Raw genomic sequence first — 15,403 nt, 5'->3', positions numbered from 1 at the left:
GGCACAGAGGTGGTGTTCACCTGTATCCAGGATTACCAGAGATCAGAACCAGTGTAGGCATGCTTTCAACCATTGCATGGCATAGAGGTTGTGTTCACCTGTATCCAGGATTACCAGAGATCAGAACCAGTGTAGGCATGCTTTCCACCACCGCATGGCACAGAGTTGGTGTTCACCTGTATCCAAGATAACCAGAGATCAGAACCAGTGTAGGCATGCTTTCCACCACCGCATGGCACAGAGGTAGTGTTCACCTGTATCCAAGATTACCAGAGATCAGAACCAGTGTAGGCATGCTTTCCACCATTGCATGGCACAGAGATGGTGTTCACCTACATCCAAGATTACCAGAGATCAGAACCAGTGTAGGCATGCTTTCCACCACCGCATGGAACAGAGGTGGTGTTCACCTGTATGCAAGATTACCAGAGATCAGTACCAGTGTAGGCATGCTTTCCAGCATAGCATGGCACAGAGGTGTTGTTCACCTCTATCCAAGATTACCAGAGATCAGAACCAGTGTAGGCATGCTTTCCACCACTGCATGGCACAGAGCTGGTGTTCACCTGTATCCAGGATTACCAGAGATCAGAACCAGTGTAGGCATGCTTTCCACCACCGCATGGCACGGAGGTGGTGTTCACCTGTATCCAAGATAACCAGAGATCAGAACCAGTGTAGGCATGCTTTCCATCATTGCATGGCTCAGAGGTAGTGTTCACCTGTATCCAAGATTACCAGAGATCAGAACCAGTGCAGGCATGCTTTCCACCACCGCATGGCACAGAGGTGGTGTTCACCTGTATCCAAGATAACCAGAGATCAGAACCAGTGTAGGCATGCTTTCCGCCATTGCATGGCTCAGAGGTATTGTTGACCTGTGTCCAAGATTACCAGAGATCAAACCCAGTGTAGGAATTCTTTCCACCACCGCATGGAACAGAGGTGGTGTTCACCTGTATCCAAGATTACCAGAGATCAGAACCAGTGTAGGCATGCTTTAAACCATTGCATGGCACAGAGGTGGTGTTCACCTGTATTCAAGATTACCAGAGATCAGAACCAGTGTATGCATGCTTTCCACCACTGCATGGCACAGAGGTGGTGTTCACCTGTATCCAGGATTACCAGAGATCAGAACCAGTATAGGCATGCTTTCCACCACCACATCGCATAGAGGTAGTGTTCACCTGTATCCAAGATTACCAGAGATCAGAACCAGCGTAGGCATGCTTTCCACCACCGCATGGCACAGAGGTGGTGATCACCTGTATCCAAGATTACCAGAGATCAGAACCAGTGTAGTCATGCTTTCCACCACTGCATGGCACAGAGGTGGTGTTCACCTGTATCCAGGATTACCAGAGATCAGAACCAGTGTAGGCATGCTTTCAACCATTGCATGGCATAGAGGTTGTGTTCACCTGTATCCAGGATTACCAGAGATCAGAACCAGTGTAGGCATGCTTTCCACCACCGCATGGCACAGAGTTGGTGTTCACCTGTATCCAAGATAACCAGAGATCAGAACCAGTGTAGGCATGCTTTCCACCACCGCATGGCACAGAGGTAGTGTTCACCTGTATCCAAGATAACCAGAGATCAAACCCAGTGTAGGAATTCTTTCCACCACCGCATGGAACAGAGGTGGTGTTCACCTGTATCCAAGATTACCAGAGATCAGAACCAGTGTAGGCATGCTTTAAACCATTGCATGGCACAGAGGTGGTGTTCACCTGTATCCAAGATTACCAGAGATCAGAACCAGTGTATGCATGCTTTCCACCACTGCATGGCACAGAGGTGGTGTTCACCTGTATCCAGGATTACCAGAGATCAGAACCAGTATAGGCATGCTTTCCACCACCACATCACATAGAGGTAGTGTTCACCTGTATCCAAGATTACCAGAGATCAGAACCAGCGTAGGCATGCTTTCCACCACCGCATGGCACAGAGGTGGTGTTCACCTGTATCCAGGATTACCAGAGATCAGAACCAGTGTAGGCATGCTTTCAACCATTGCATGGCATAGAGGTTGTGTTCACCTGTATCCAGGATTACCAGAGATCAGAACCAGTGTAGGCATGCTTTCCACCACCGCATGGCACAGAGTTGGTGTTCACCTGTATCCAAGATAACCAGAGATCAGAACCAGTGTAGGCATGCTTTCCACCACCGCATGGCACAGAGGTAGTGTTCACCTGTATCCAAGATAACCAGAGATCAGAACCAGTGTAGGCATGCTTTCCACCACTGCATGGCACAGAGGTGGTGTTCACCTGTATCCAGGATTATCAGAGATCAGAACCAGTGTAGGCATGCTTTCCACCACCGCATGGCACAGAGTTGGTGTTCACCTGTATCCAAGATAACCAGAGATCAGAACCAGTGTGGGCATGCCTTCCACCATTGCATGGGACGCAGGTGGTGTTCACCTGTATCCAAGATTACCAGAGATCAGAACCAGTGTAGGCATGCTTTAAACCATTGCATGGCACAGAGGTGGTGTTCACCTGTATCCAAGATTACCAGAGATCAGAACCAGTGTAGGCATGCTTTCCACCATTGCATGTCACAGAGGTGGTGTTCACCTACATCCAAGATTACCAGAGATCAGAACCAGTGTAGGCATGCTTTCCAGCACCGAATGGCACAGAGGTGGTGTTCACCTGTATCCAAGATTACCAGAGATCAGAACCAGTGTAGGCATGCTTTCCAGCACAGCATGGCACAGAGGTGTTGTTCACCTCTATCCAAGATTACCAGAGATCAGAACCAGTGTAGGCATGCTTTCCACCATTGCATGGTACAGAGGTGGTGCTTAACTGTATCCAAGATTACCAGAGATCAGAACCAGTGTAGGCATGCTTTCAACCATTGCATGGCATAGAGATTGTGTTCACCTATATCCAGGATTACCAGAGATCAGAACCAGTGTAGGCATGCGTTCAACCATTGCATGGCATAGACGTTGTGTTCACCTGTATCCAAGATTACCAGAGATCAGAACCAGTGTAGGCATGCTTTCCATCATTGCATGGCTCAGAGGTAGTGTTCACCTGTATCCAAGATTACCAGAGATCAAAACCAGTGTAGGCATTCTTTCCACCACTGCATGGAACAAAGGTGGTGTTCACCTGTATCCAAGATTACCACAGATCAGAACCAGTGTAGGCATGCTTTAAACCATTGCATGGCACAGAGGTGGTGTTCACCTGTCTCCAAGATAACCAGAGATCAGAACCAGTGTAGGCATGCTTTCCACCATTGCATGGCTCAGAGGTAGTTTTGACCTGTATCCAAGATTACCAGAGATCAAAACCAGTGTAGGAATGCTTTCCACCACTGCATGGAACAGAGGTGGTGTTCACCTGTATCCAAGATTACCAGAGATCATAACCAGTGTAGGCATGCTTTCCACCATTGCATGGCACAGAGGTGGTGTTCACCTACATCCAAGATTACCAGAGATCAGAACCAGTGTAGGCATGCTTTCCAGCACCGAATGGCACAGAGGTGGTGTTCACCTGTATGCAAGATTACCAGAGATCAGAACCAGTGTAGGCATGCTTTCCAGCACAGCATGGCACAGAGGTGTTGTTCACCTCTATCCAAGATTACCAGAGATCAGAACCGGTGCAGGCATGCTTTCCACCACTGCATGGCACAGAGGTGGTGTTCACCTGTATCCAAGATTACCAGAGATCAGAACCAGTGTAGGCATGCTTTCCACCACCGCATGGCACAGAGGTGGTGTTCACCTGTATCCAAGATAACCAGAGATCAGAACCAGTGCAGGCATGCTTTCCACCACCGCATGGCACAGAGGTGGTGTTCACCTGTATCCAAGATAACCAAAGATCAGAACCAGTGTAGGCATGCTTTCCACCATTGCATGGCTCAGAGGTAGTGTTGACCTATATCCAAGATTACCAGAGATCAAAACCAGTGTAGGAATGCTTTCCACCACCGCATGGAACAGAGGTGGTGTTCACCTGTATCCAAGATTACCAGAGATCAGAACCAATGTAGGCATGCTTTAAACCATTGCATGGCACAGAGGTGGTGTTCACCTGTATCCAAGATTACCAGAGATCAGAACCAGTGTAGGCATGCTTTCCACCATTGCATGGCACAGAGGTGGTGTTCACCTACATCCAAGATTACCAGAGATCAGAACCAGTGTAGGCATGCTTTCCACCACCGCATGGAACAGAGGTGGTGTTCACCTGTATGCAAGATTACCAGTGATCAGAACCAGTGTAGGCATGCTTTCCAGCACAGCATGGCACAGAGGTGTTGTTCACCTCTATCCAAGATTACCAGAGATCAGAACCAGTGTAGGCATGCTTTCCACCACTGCATGGCACAGAGCTGGTGTTCACCTGTATCCAGGATTACCAGAGATCAGAACCAGTGTAGGCATGCTTTCCACCACCGCATGGCACAGAGGTGGTGTTCACCTGTATCCAAGATAACCAGAGATCAGAACCAGTGTAGGCATGCTTTCAAACATTGCATGGCATAGAGGTTGTGTTCCCCTGTATCCAAGATTACCAGAGATCAGAACCAGTGTAGGCATGCTTTCCATCATTGCATGGCTCAGAGGTAGTGTTCACCTGTATCCAAGATTACCAGAGATCAAAACCAGTGTAGGCATGCTTTCCACCACTGCATGGAACAAAGGTGGTGTTCACCTGTATCCAAGATTACCAGAGATCAGAACCAGTGTAGGCATGCTTTAAACCATTGCATGGCACAGAGGCGGTGTTCAACTGTATCCAAGATTACCAGAGATTAGAACCAGTGCAGGCATGCTTTCCACCACTGCATGGCACAGAGGTGGTGTTGACCTGTGTCCAAGATTACCAGAGATCAAAACCAGTGTAGGAATCCTTTCCACCACCGCATGGAACAGAGGTGGTGTTCACCTGTATCCAAGATTACCAGAGATCAGAACCAGTGTAGGCATGCTTTAAACCATTGCATGGCACAGAGGTGGTGTTCACCTGTATCCAAGATTACCAGAGATCAGAACCAGTGTATGCATGCTTTCCACCACTGCATGGCACAGAGGTGGTGTTCACCTGTATCCAGGATTACCAGAGATCAGAACCAGTATAGGCATGCTTTCCACCACCACATCGCATAGAGGTAGTGTTCACCTGTATCCAAGATTACCAGAGATCAGAACCAGCGTAGGCATGCTTTCCACCACCGCATGGCACAGAGGTGGTGTTCACCTGTATCCAAGATTACCAGAGATCAGAACCAGTGTAGTCATGCTTTCCACCACTGCATGGCACAGAGGTGGTGTTCACCTGTATCCAGGATTACCAGAGATCAGAACCAGTGTAGGCATGCTTTCAACCATTGCATGGCATAGAGGTTGTGTTCACCTGTATCCAGGATTACCAGAGATCAGAACCAGTGTAGGCATGCTTTCCACCACCGCATGGCACAGAGTTGGTGTTCACCTGTATCCAAGATAACCAGAGATCAGAACCAGTGTAGGCATGCTTTCCACCACCGCATGGCACAGAGGTAGTGTTCACCTGTATCCAAGATAACCAGAGATCAGAACCAGTGTAGGCATGCTTTCCACCACTGCATGGCACAGAGGTGGTGTTCACCTGTATCCAGGATTACCAGAGATCAGAACCAGTGTAGGCATGCTTTCCACCACCGCATGGCACAGAGTTGGTGTTCACCTGTATCCAAGATAATCAGAGATCAGAACCAGTGTAGGCATGCTTTCCACCACCGCATGGCACAGAGGTAGTGTTCACCTGTATCCAAGATTACCAGAGATCAGAACCAGTGTAGGCATGCTTTCCACCACCGCATGGCACAGAGGTGGTGTTCACCTGTATCCAAGATAACCAGAGATAAGAACCAGTGTAGGCATGCTTTCTACCACTGCATGGCACAGAGGTGGTGTTCACCTGTATCCAAGATAACCAGAGATCAGAACCAGTGTAGGCATGCTTTCCACCACTGCATGGCACAGAGGTGGTGTTCACCTGTATCCAGGATTACCAGAGATCAGAACCAGTGTAGTCATGCTTTCCACCACCGCATGGCACCGAGTTGGTGTTCACCTGTATACAAGATAACCAGAGATCAGAACCAGTGTAGGCATGCTTTCCACCACCGCATGGCACAGAGGTGGTGTTCACCTGTATCCAAGATTACCAGAGATCAGAACCAGTGTAGGCATGCTTTCCACCACCGCATGGCACAGAGGTGGTGATCACCTGTATCCAAGATAACCAGAGATAAGAACCAGTGTAGGCATGCTTTCTACCACTGCATGGCACAGAGGTGGTATTCACCTGTATCCAAGATAACCAGAGATCAGAACCAGTGTAGGCATGCTTTCCACCACCGCATGGCACAGAGGTAGTGTTCACCTGTATCCAAGATTACCAGAGATCAGAACCAGTTTAGGCATGCCAGTGTAGGCATGCTTTCTACCACCACATGGCACAGAGGTGGCGTTCACCTGTATCCAAGGAGATCAGAGACTACAACCAGTGTAGCAGGTTTTCAACCATTGTATGGTACAGAGGTGGTGGCTTATGTGGAGGGTTTGAAGAAGGAGGCAGACAAAAAGGAGGGATTTTACCCAAAGCTTTATGGAAGAAAAGGACTATCTTTCCCTATACAAGATGGACTCCAATTGGATGTGCCTAAACGGAAAAAAAACGTAACTCTTGATTTTCGGCTCATCCTCTGCTAGTGCTAAGCTACCCTCATCCTACACATCCTTCCACATTAAAGATACCCCCATTCCGGTCCTAAGCAAGGTTAAAACCCTAGGTATGCTGCTAGAAGCATCGTTGGGTGCGGACGCCCAAGTACAGTTCATCAAAAAAAACGGTGCCTACCACCTCCGTCTAATAAAAGCCATCAGACCTTTCATATCCGAGGAAAATTGTGCGACCATAGCAAGAGCCACCATCTTATCGCGCCTTGACTATGGCAACGCTCTAGTCCTGGGTGCCTCCAAGCAATGCCTACAAAGCTACCAAATTGTACAGAACAACGCGGTAAGAATTGTCAAGCTCAAAACTAAAACAGAACATATCAGCAACTCCAGAAGGGAGCTTCATTGGCTGAAAATCGAAGATAGGGTGCATTTCAAAACCTTAACCATCGTTCACAGATGCATCTACGGAAAGGCACCAACCTACTTAAAAACTAGGATCAAACCATACGTTCCTAATAGAACACTGAGATCATCCCAACTTGTTAAAATTGCTACGTCACCTCACAAACTCAAAAGTGGCTTAGGTAGAGCCTTTCCAACCCTTGCAGCCAACCTTTGGAACAACCTACCAGACCACCTTAGACTGGAAACCAACTACTCGTGTTTTCGCAAACAGGTAAAAACCCATATCTTCAAATAAACGGCCATCACGGCATATACCTCAGTTAGCTTAAGTCTATGTGACTGTCCCGTCTGCTCTGTCTAATCACTATCTGTTCCGTCCGTTCTCGTGTCCTTGTTTCTGCACCCGAGGCTCGCGAGCTACCGGCGCAATATAAATATTAAATAAATAAATACATAAAGATGGAGTGCCACTGCCTAACAGAACTCTAACTGTGGTGCTCGTTGTCAGTGAATGTCCCTGCCTAACAGAACTCTAACTATGGGGCTCTTCGTCAAGAGGCAGTTTTCCTGCCTAGCAGAACTCTAACTATGGTGCTCGTCATCAGTGAGTGTCCCGGCCTTGCAGAACTCTATCTATGGTGCTCTTCGTCAGTGAGTGTCCCGACCTAACAGAACTCTAACTATGGTGCTCGTAATCAGTGAGTGTCTTGGCCTAATAGAACTCTAACTATGGGGCTCCTCGTCAAGATGAAGTGTCCCTGCCCAACAGAACTCTAACTATGGGGCTCATCATCAGTCATATTGTCCAAATAAAACTCGCACATCCTGCATTGAAAAACAAACCTACACTGATCCTACCACTAAAGACAAGGTTCAGCAAGGTTTCCAGAAGAATGAGTCCCTTCTCCTGGCCAGGCTTGCTCAGCCTTAGTAGCTTCTCTTCATATAGTTCCTTATGGTGCTTTAAATGAACCCCATGTAGTTCCTTAGGGGGCTTTTCTAGTCTCTCCTAAGTGTCCAGTGATTCTTCAGTCTCAATATTCTGTGTTTAACTTTATTTATTCTTTTATTGGACATTTGAAAGGTGCCTGTACACAAGTGTTTCCAGGCGCCACAAGACACATTGGGGACGGGCGGAGCATGGGAAAAGAAAACAGTGAAACAACAAAAATGGTTATATTGGCCGTGTGACAATCCTACCATGAAAGTGCATGACAAGGTGGTAAGTAAGCTTTTAAAAATACTGTTATTACTTTGTGGCAAACTTAGCAATTGATTGCTTTTATTTCATTTGAACTGCTGATACATTTGAAACGTTTAACCGGCTTTTAAAACCATTTTAGTAGTTAGCATTTTGTGTGCCTAACATTAGTAAGATTCGATTGGTAACTGGGCATTACGCCTTTCGCCTTGTTAAGCAAACACATTTACTTTTGCCCGTTGCCACGTTCTGGATAGGACTACAGTTTCCTTGAGCGCTCTAGTTCTGCCACTTATACTTATTTGCATACCAGGTGCGTGAGCGCCGGCGCATGAGGAACAAGCCGGTTAGGGCCGGTGTGTGTCCGCTCTGCTCTACCGTCTGATTTTTGACGGCGAGAGGTATTTACATTGCTGCAACAGGATGTCTTCCATACCTGAGACACTAGTCGCATTACATTGCGCCGTCTCTTCCGTGTATATCCACGAGAACGCCTCATACCAGAGAAGGCTCGCAGATATAAAAGGCAAATCTGGTATAACACCCGTGGCAGCGCACAAGGACGTGCCTCCTACCCCCAGAGTTTTCTTTGCTAGAGATGCTGCAATTTTAATCACTAAACAGACCTCGGACACTGGATCCTCAGCAAAAGCTGCATTGATCCGTAAACCGGCTCATGCCATAGATGTCCTTTCCATACCCGGCCCCATAGAGCCGACTAAAGTCACCTTAGACCCCAAGAGTGCTAACGTAGGAAGCATTATCGCCCAAGCTTCACATAGGCCATCCTGCGCAATAGCTTCCCCACCGACCTCTCAACAAAACATTTCCACACTTAACTACAATAATATGCATACCACTCTACGTGTCTCCCTTTTAAATACACAGGGCCTCATTACACGGAAGGCGGTATTAGCACATGGACCAAGGTGCTATTAGCACCTTGGTCCATGGCGGTAAAATACCGGTACCGCCTTGCCGGAAAGGGGATTTACCGCCCCATTCCAAGGTTGGCGGGGCGGTAAATCCCCCTTCCGCCATTGCCCTTCCCCATTCCCATTTCTGCCCCATAGGGCTCTATGGGAATGGGGAAGGCGCTAATTACGGCACCGCAATTTTGCGGTGCCGTAATTAGCTCCGAGGTCCCTTAGCGGGTTGGTATTTAACGCCTGCAAAAAGCAGGCGTTAAAACACCAACCCGCTAAGGGACCTCGTAGTAAGGCGGTAATGGTTAACGGCCACCGTTACCATTAACGGTGGCCGTTAACCATTACCGCCTTCCGTGTAATGAGGCCCACAGTCTCTCCTCAAACATGGTACTGAGGTGTGTGACCACATTATTGAGGCAAAATCTGACCTTATGGCCATTACAGAATCATGGCTCAGTCCTGATACACCTTCCACCACCTTCCCAGCCACCTTCCCTTGGTTTCACCATTTGGAGAGCGGACCGCACTAAACATAGAAGTGGTGGAGTGGTGGCCATTATAACCAACCGCTTTTCCTTGCACGATATTGCTAACACTCCCCATGGATGGTTGTGAGAGCCTCTTATTTAAAATTAAGATAACAGAGAATAACTCCTTAACAACTTTATCATATACCGCCCTCCTTTAGACATGTTATACTATGAATATGCTCACGTCTTTCACTAAAGCCAATACACCTGTCATTGCCCTGGGTGACTTTATTATATACCGCCCTCCTTTAGACATGTTACACTATGAATATGCTCAAGTCTTTCACTAAAGCCAATACACCCGTCATTGTCCTGGGTGACTTTATTATATACCGCCCTCCTTTAGACATGTTATACTATGAATATGCTCACGTCTTTCACTAAAGCCAATACACCTGTCATTGTCCTGGGTGACTTTATTATATACCGCCCTCCTTTAGACATGTTATACGATGAATATGCTCAGGTCTTTCACTAAAGCCAATACACCTGTCATTGTCCTGGGTGACTTTATCATATACCACCCTCCTTTAGACATGTTATACTATGAATATGCTCACGTCTTTCACTAAAGCCAATACACCTGTCATTGTCCTGGGTGACTTTATTATATAGTGCCCTCCTTTAGACACGTTATACTATGAATATGCTCCCGTCTTTCACTAAAGCCAATACACCCGTCATTGTCCTGGGTGACTTTATTATATACTGCCCTTCTTTAGACATGTTACACTATGAATATGCTCACGTCTTTCACTAAAGCCAATACACCCGTCATTGTCCTGGGTGACTTTATTATATACTGCCCTTCTTTAGACTTGTTACACTATGAATATGCTCACGTCTTTCACTAAAGCCAATACACCTGTCATTGTCCTGGGTGACTTTATTATATACCGCCCTCCTTTAGACACGTTATACTATGAATATGCTCAGGTCTTTCACTAAAGCCAATACACCTGTCATTGTCCTGGGTGACTTTATTATATACCACCCTCCTTTAGACATGTTATACTATGAATATGCTCACGTCTTTCACTAAAACCAATACACCTGTCATTGTCCTGGGTGACTTTATTATATACCGCCCTCCTTTAGACATGTTATACTATGAATATGCTCAGGTCTTTCACTAAAGCCAATACACCCGTCATTGTCCTGGGTGACTTTATTATATAGCGCCCTCCTTTAGACACGTTATACTATGAATATGCTCACGTCTTTCACTAAAACCAATACACCTGTCATTGTCCTGGGTGACTTTATTATATACCGCCCTCCTTTAGACATGTTATACTATGAATATGCTCAGGTCTTTCACTAAAGCCAATACACCCGTCATTGTCCTGGGTGACTTTATTATATAGCGCCCTCCTTTAGACACGTTATACTATGAATATGCTCACTTCTTTCACTAAAGCCAATACACCCGTCATTGTCCTGGGTGACTTTATTATATACTGCCCTCCTTTAGACATGTTATACTATGAATATGCTCATGTCTTTCACTAAAGCCAATACACCTATCAGGGTCCTGGGTGAATTTATTATATAGCGCCCTCCTTTAGGTATGTTATACTATGAATATGCTCACGTCTTTCACTAAAGCCAATACACCTGTCATTGTCCTGGGTGACTTTATCATATACCCCCCTCCTTTAGACATGTTACACTATGAATATGCTCACGTCTTTCACTAAAGCCAATACACCCGTCATTGTCCTGGGTGACTTCATTATATAATGCCCTCCTTTAGACATGTTATACTATGAATATGCTCACGTCTTTCACTAAAGCCAATACACCTGTCATTGTCCTGGGTGACTTAATTATATAGCGCCCTCCTTTAGACATGTTACACTATGAATATGCTCACGTCTTTCACTAAAGCCAATACACCTGTCATTGTCCTGGGTGACTTAATTATATAGCGCCCTCCTTTAGACATGTTACACTATGAATATGCTCACGTCTTTCACTAAAGCCAATACACCTGTCATTGTCCTGGGTGACTTTATTATATACCGCCCTCCTTTAGACATGTTATACTATGAATATGCTCACGTCTTTCACTAAAGCCAATACACCTGTCATTGTCCTGGGTGACTTAATTATATAGCGCCCTCCTTTAGACATGTTATACTATGAATATGCTCACGTCTTTCACTAAAGCCAATACACCTGTCATTGTCCTGGGTGACTTAATTATATAGCGCCCTCCTTTAGACATGTTATACTATGAATATGCTCACGTCTTTCACTAAAGCCAATACACCTATCAGGGTCCTGGGTGACTTTATTATATAACGCCCTCCTTTAGACATGTTATACTATGAATATGCTCACGTCTTTCACTAAAGCCAATACACCTGTCATTGTCCTGGGTGACTTTATTATATACCGCCCTCCTTTAGACATGTTATACTATGAATATGCTCACGTCTTTCACTAAAGCCAATACACCTGTCATTGTCCTGGGTGACTTAATTATATAGCGCCCTCCTTTAGACATGTTATACTATGAATATGCTCACGTCTTTCACTAAAGCCAATACACCTGTCATTGTCCTGGGTGACTTTATTATATACCGCCCTCCTTTAGACATGTTATACTATGAATATGCTCACGTCTTTCACTAAAGCCAATACACCTATCAGGGTCCTGGGTGACTTTATTATATAACGCCCTCCTTTAGACATGTTATACTATGAATATGCTCACGTCTTTCACTAAAGCCAATACACCTGTCATTGTCCTGGGTGACTTTATTATATAGCGCCCTCCTTTAGACACGTTACACTATGAATATGCTCACGTCTTTCACTAAAGCCAATACACCTGTCATTGTCCTGGGTGACTTTATTATATAGTGCCCTCCTTTAGACACGTTATGCTATGTATATGCTCACGTCTTTCACTAAAGCCAATACACCTGTCATTGTCCTGGGTGACTTTATTATATAGCGCCCTCCTTTAGACATGTTATACTATGAATATGCTCACGTCTTTCACTAAAGCCAATACACCTGTCATTGTCCTGGGTGACTTTATTATATAGCGCCCTCCTTTAGACATGTTACACTATGAATATGCTCACGTCTTTCACTAAAGCCAATACACCTGTCATTGTCCTGGGTGACTTCATTATATAACGCCCTCCTTTAGACATGTTATACTATGAATATGCTCACGTCTTTCACTAAAGCCAATACACCTGTCATTGTCCTGGGTGACTTTATTATATACCGCCCTCCTTTAGACATGTTATACTATGAATATGCTCACGTCTTTCACTAAAGCCAATACACCTGTCATTGTGCTCATGTCTTTCACTAAAGCCAATACACCTGTCATTGTCCTGGGTGACTTAATTATATAGCGCCCTCCTTTAGACAGTTATACTATGAATATGCTCACGTCTTTCACTAAAGCCAATACACCTGTCATTGTCCTGGGTGACTTCATTATATAACGCCCTCCTTTAGACATGTTATACTATGAATATGCTCACGTCTTTCACTAAAGCCAATACACCTGTCATTGTCCTGGGTGACTTTATTATATACCGCCCTCCTTTAGACATGTTATACTATGAATATGCTCAGGTCTTTCACTAAAGCCAATACACCTGTCATTGTCCTGGGTGACTTTATTATATAGCGCCCTCCTTTAGACACGTTACACTATGAATATGCTCACGTCTTTCACTAAAGCCAATACACCTGTCATTGTCCTGGGTGACTTTATTATATAGTGCCCTCCTTTAGACACGTTATACTATGAATATGCTCCCGTCTTTCACTAAAGCCAATACACCTGTCATTGTCCTGGGTGACTTTATTATATACAGCCCTCCTTTAGACACGTTATGCTATGTATATGCTCACGTCTTTCACTAAAGCCAATACACCTGTCATTGTCCTGGGTGACTTTATTATATAGCGCCCTCCTTTAGACATGTTACACTATGAATATGCTCACGTCTTTCACTAAAGCCAATACACCCGTCATTGTCCTGGGTGACTTTATTATATAGTGCCCTCCTTTAGACATGTTATACTATGAATATGCTCAAGTCTTTCACTAAAGCCAATACACCTGTCATTGTCCTGGGTGACTTAATTATATAGCGCCCTCCTTTAGACATGTTATACTATGAATATGCTCACGTCTTTCACTAAAGCCAATACACCTGTCATTGTCCTGGGTGACTTTATTATATAGCGGCCTCCTTTATGTATGTTATACTATGAATATGCTCACGTCTTTCACTAAAGCCAATACACCTGTCATTGTCCTGGGAGACTTTATCATATACCGCCCTCCTTTAGACACGTTATACTATGAATATGCTAACGTCTTTCACTAAAGCCAATACACCTGTCATTGTCCTGGGTGACTTTATTATATACCGCCCTCCTTTAGACATGTTATACTATGAATATGCTCACGTCTTTCACTAAAGCCAATACACCTGTCATTGTCCTGGGTGACTTTATTATATAGCGGCCTCCTTTATGTATGTTATACTATGAATATGCTCACGTCTTTCACTAAAGCCAATACACCTGTCATTGTCCTGGGTGACTTTATTATATAGCGGCCTCCTTTATGTATGTTATACTATGAATATGCTCACGTCTTTCACTAAAGCCAATACACCTGTCATTGTCCTGGGTGACTTTATTATATAGCGCCCTCCTTTAGACATGTGACACTATGAATATGCTCACGTCTTTCACTAAAGCCAATACACCTGTCATTGTCCTGGGTGACTTTATTATATACCACCCTCCTTTAGACATGTTATACTATGAATATGCTCAAGTCTTTCACTAAAGCCAATACACCTGTCATTGTCCTGGGTGACTTAATTATATAGCGCCCTCCTTTAGACATGTTATACTATGAATATGCTCACGTCTTTCACTAAAGCCAATACACCTGTCATTGTCCTGGGTGACTTTATTATATAGCGGCCTCCTTTATGTATGTTATACTATGAATATGCTCACGTCTTTCACTAAAGCCAATACACCTGTCATTGTCCTGGGAGACTTTATCATATACCGCCCTCCTTTAGACATGTTATACTATGAATATGCTCACGTCTTTCACTAAAGCCAATACACCTGTCATTGTCCTGGGTGACTTTATTATATAGCGGCCTCCTTTATGTATGTTATACTATGAATATGCTCACGTCTTTCACTAAAGCCAATACACCTGTCATTGTCCTGGGTGACTTTATTATATAGCGGCCTCCTTTATGTATGTTATACTATGAATATGCTCACGTCTTTCACTAAAGCCAATACACCTGTCATTGTCCTGGGTGACTTTATTATATAGCGCCCTCCTTTAGACATGTGACACTATGAATATGCTCACGTCTTTCACTAAAGCCAATACACCTGTCATTGTCCTGGGTGACTTTATTATATACCACCCTCCTTTAGACATGTTATACTATGAATATGCTCACGTCTTTCACTAAAGCCAATACACCTGTCATTGTCCTGGGTGACTTTATTATATACTGCCTTCCTTTAGACACGTTATACTATGAATATGCTCACGTCTTTCACTAAAGCCAATACACCCGTCATTTTCCTGGGTGAC

Source organism: Ambystoma mexicanum, chromosome 6p, assembly GCF_040938575.1.
Source record: "Ambystoma mexicanum isolate Mex_15411 chromosome 6p, UKY_AmexF1_1, whole genome shotgun sequence".
NCBI lineage: Eukaryota > Metazoa > Chordata > Amphibia > Caudata > Ambystomatidae > Ambystoma > Ambystoma mexicanum.
The sequence above is the reverse complement of the archived record's forward strand: the minus strand, read 5'-3'. Positions refer to the sequence as shown.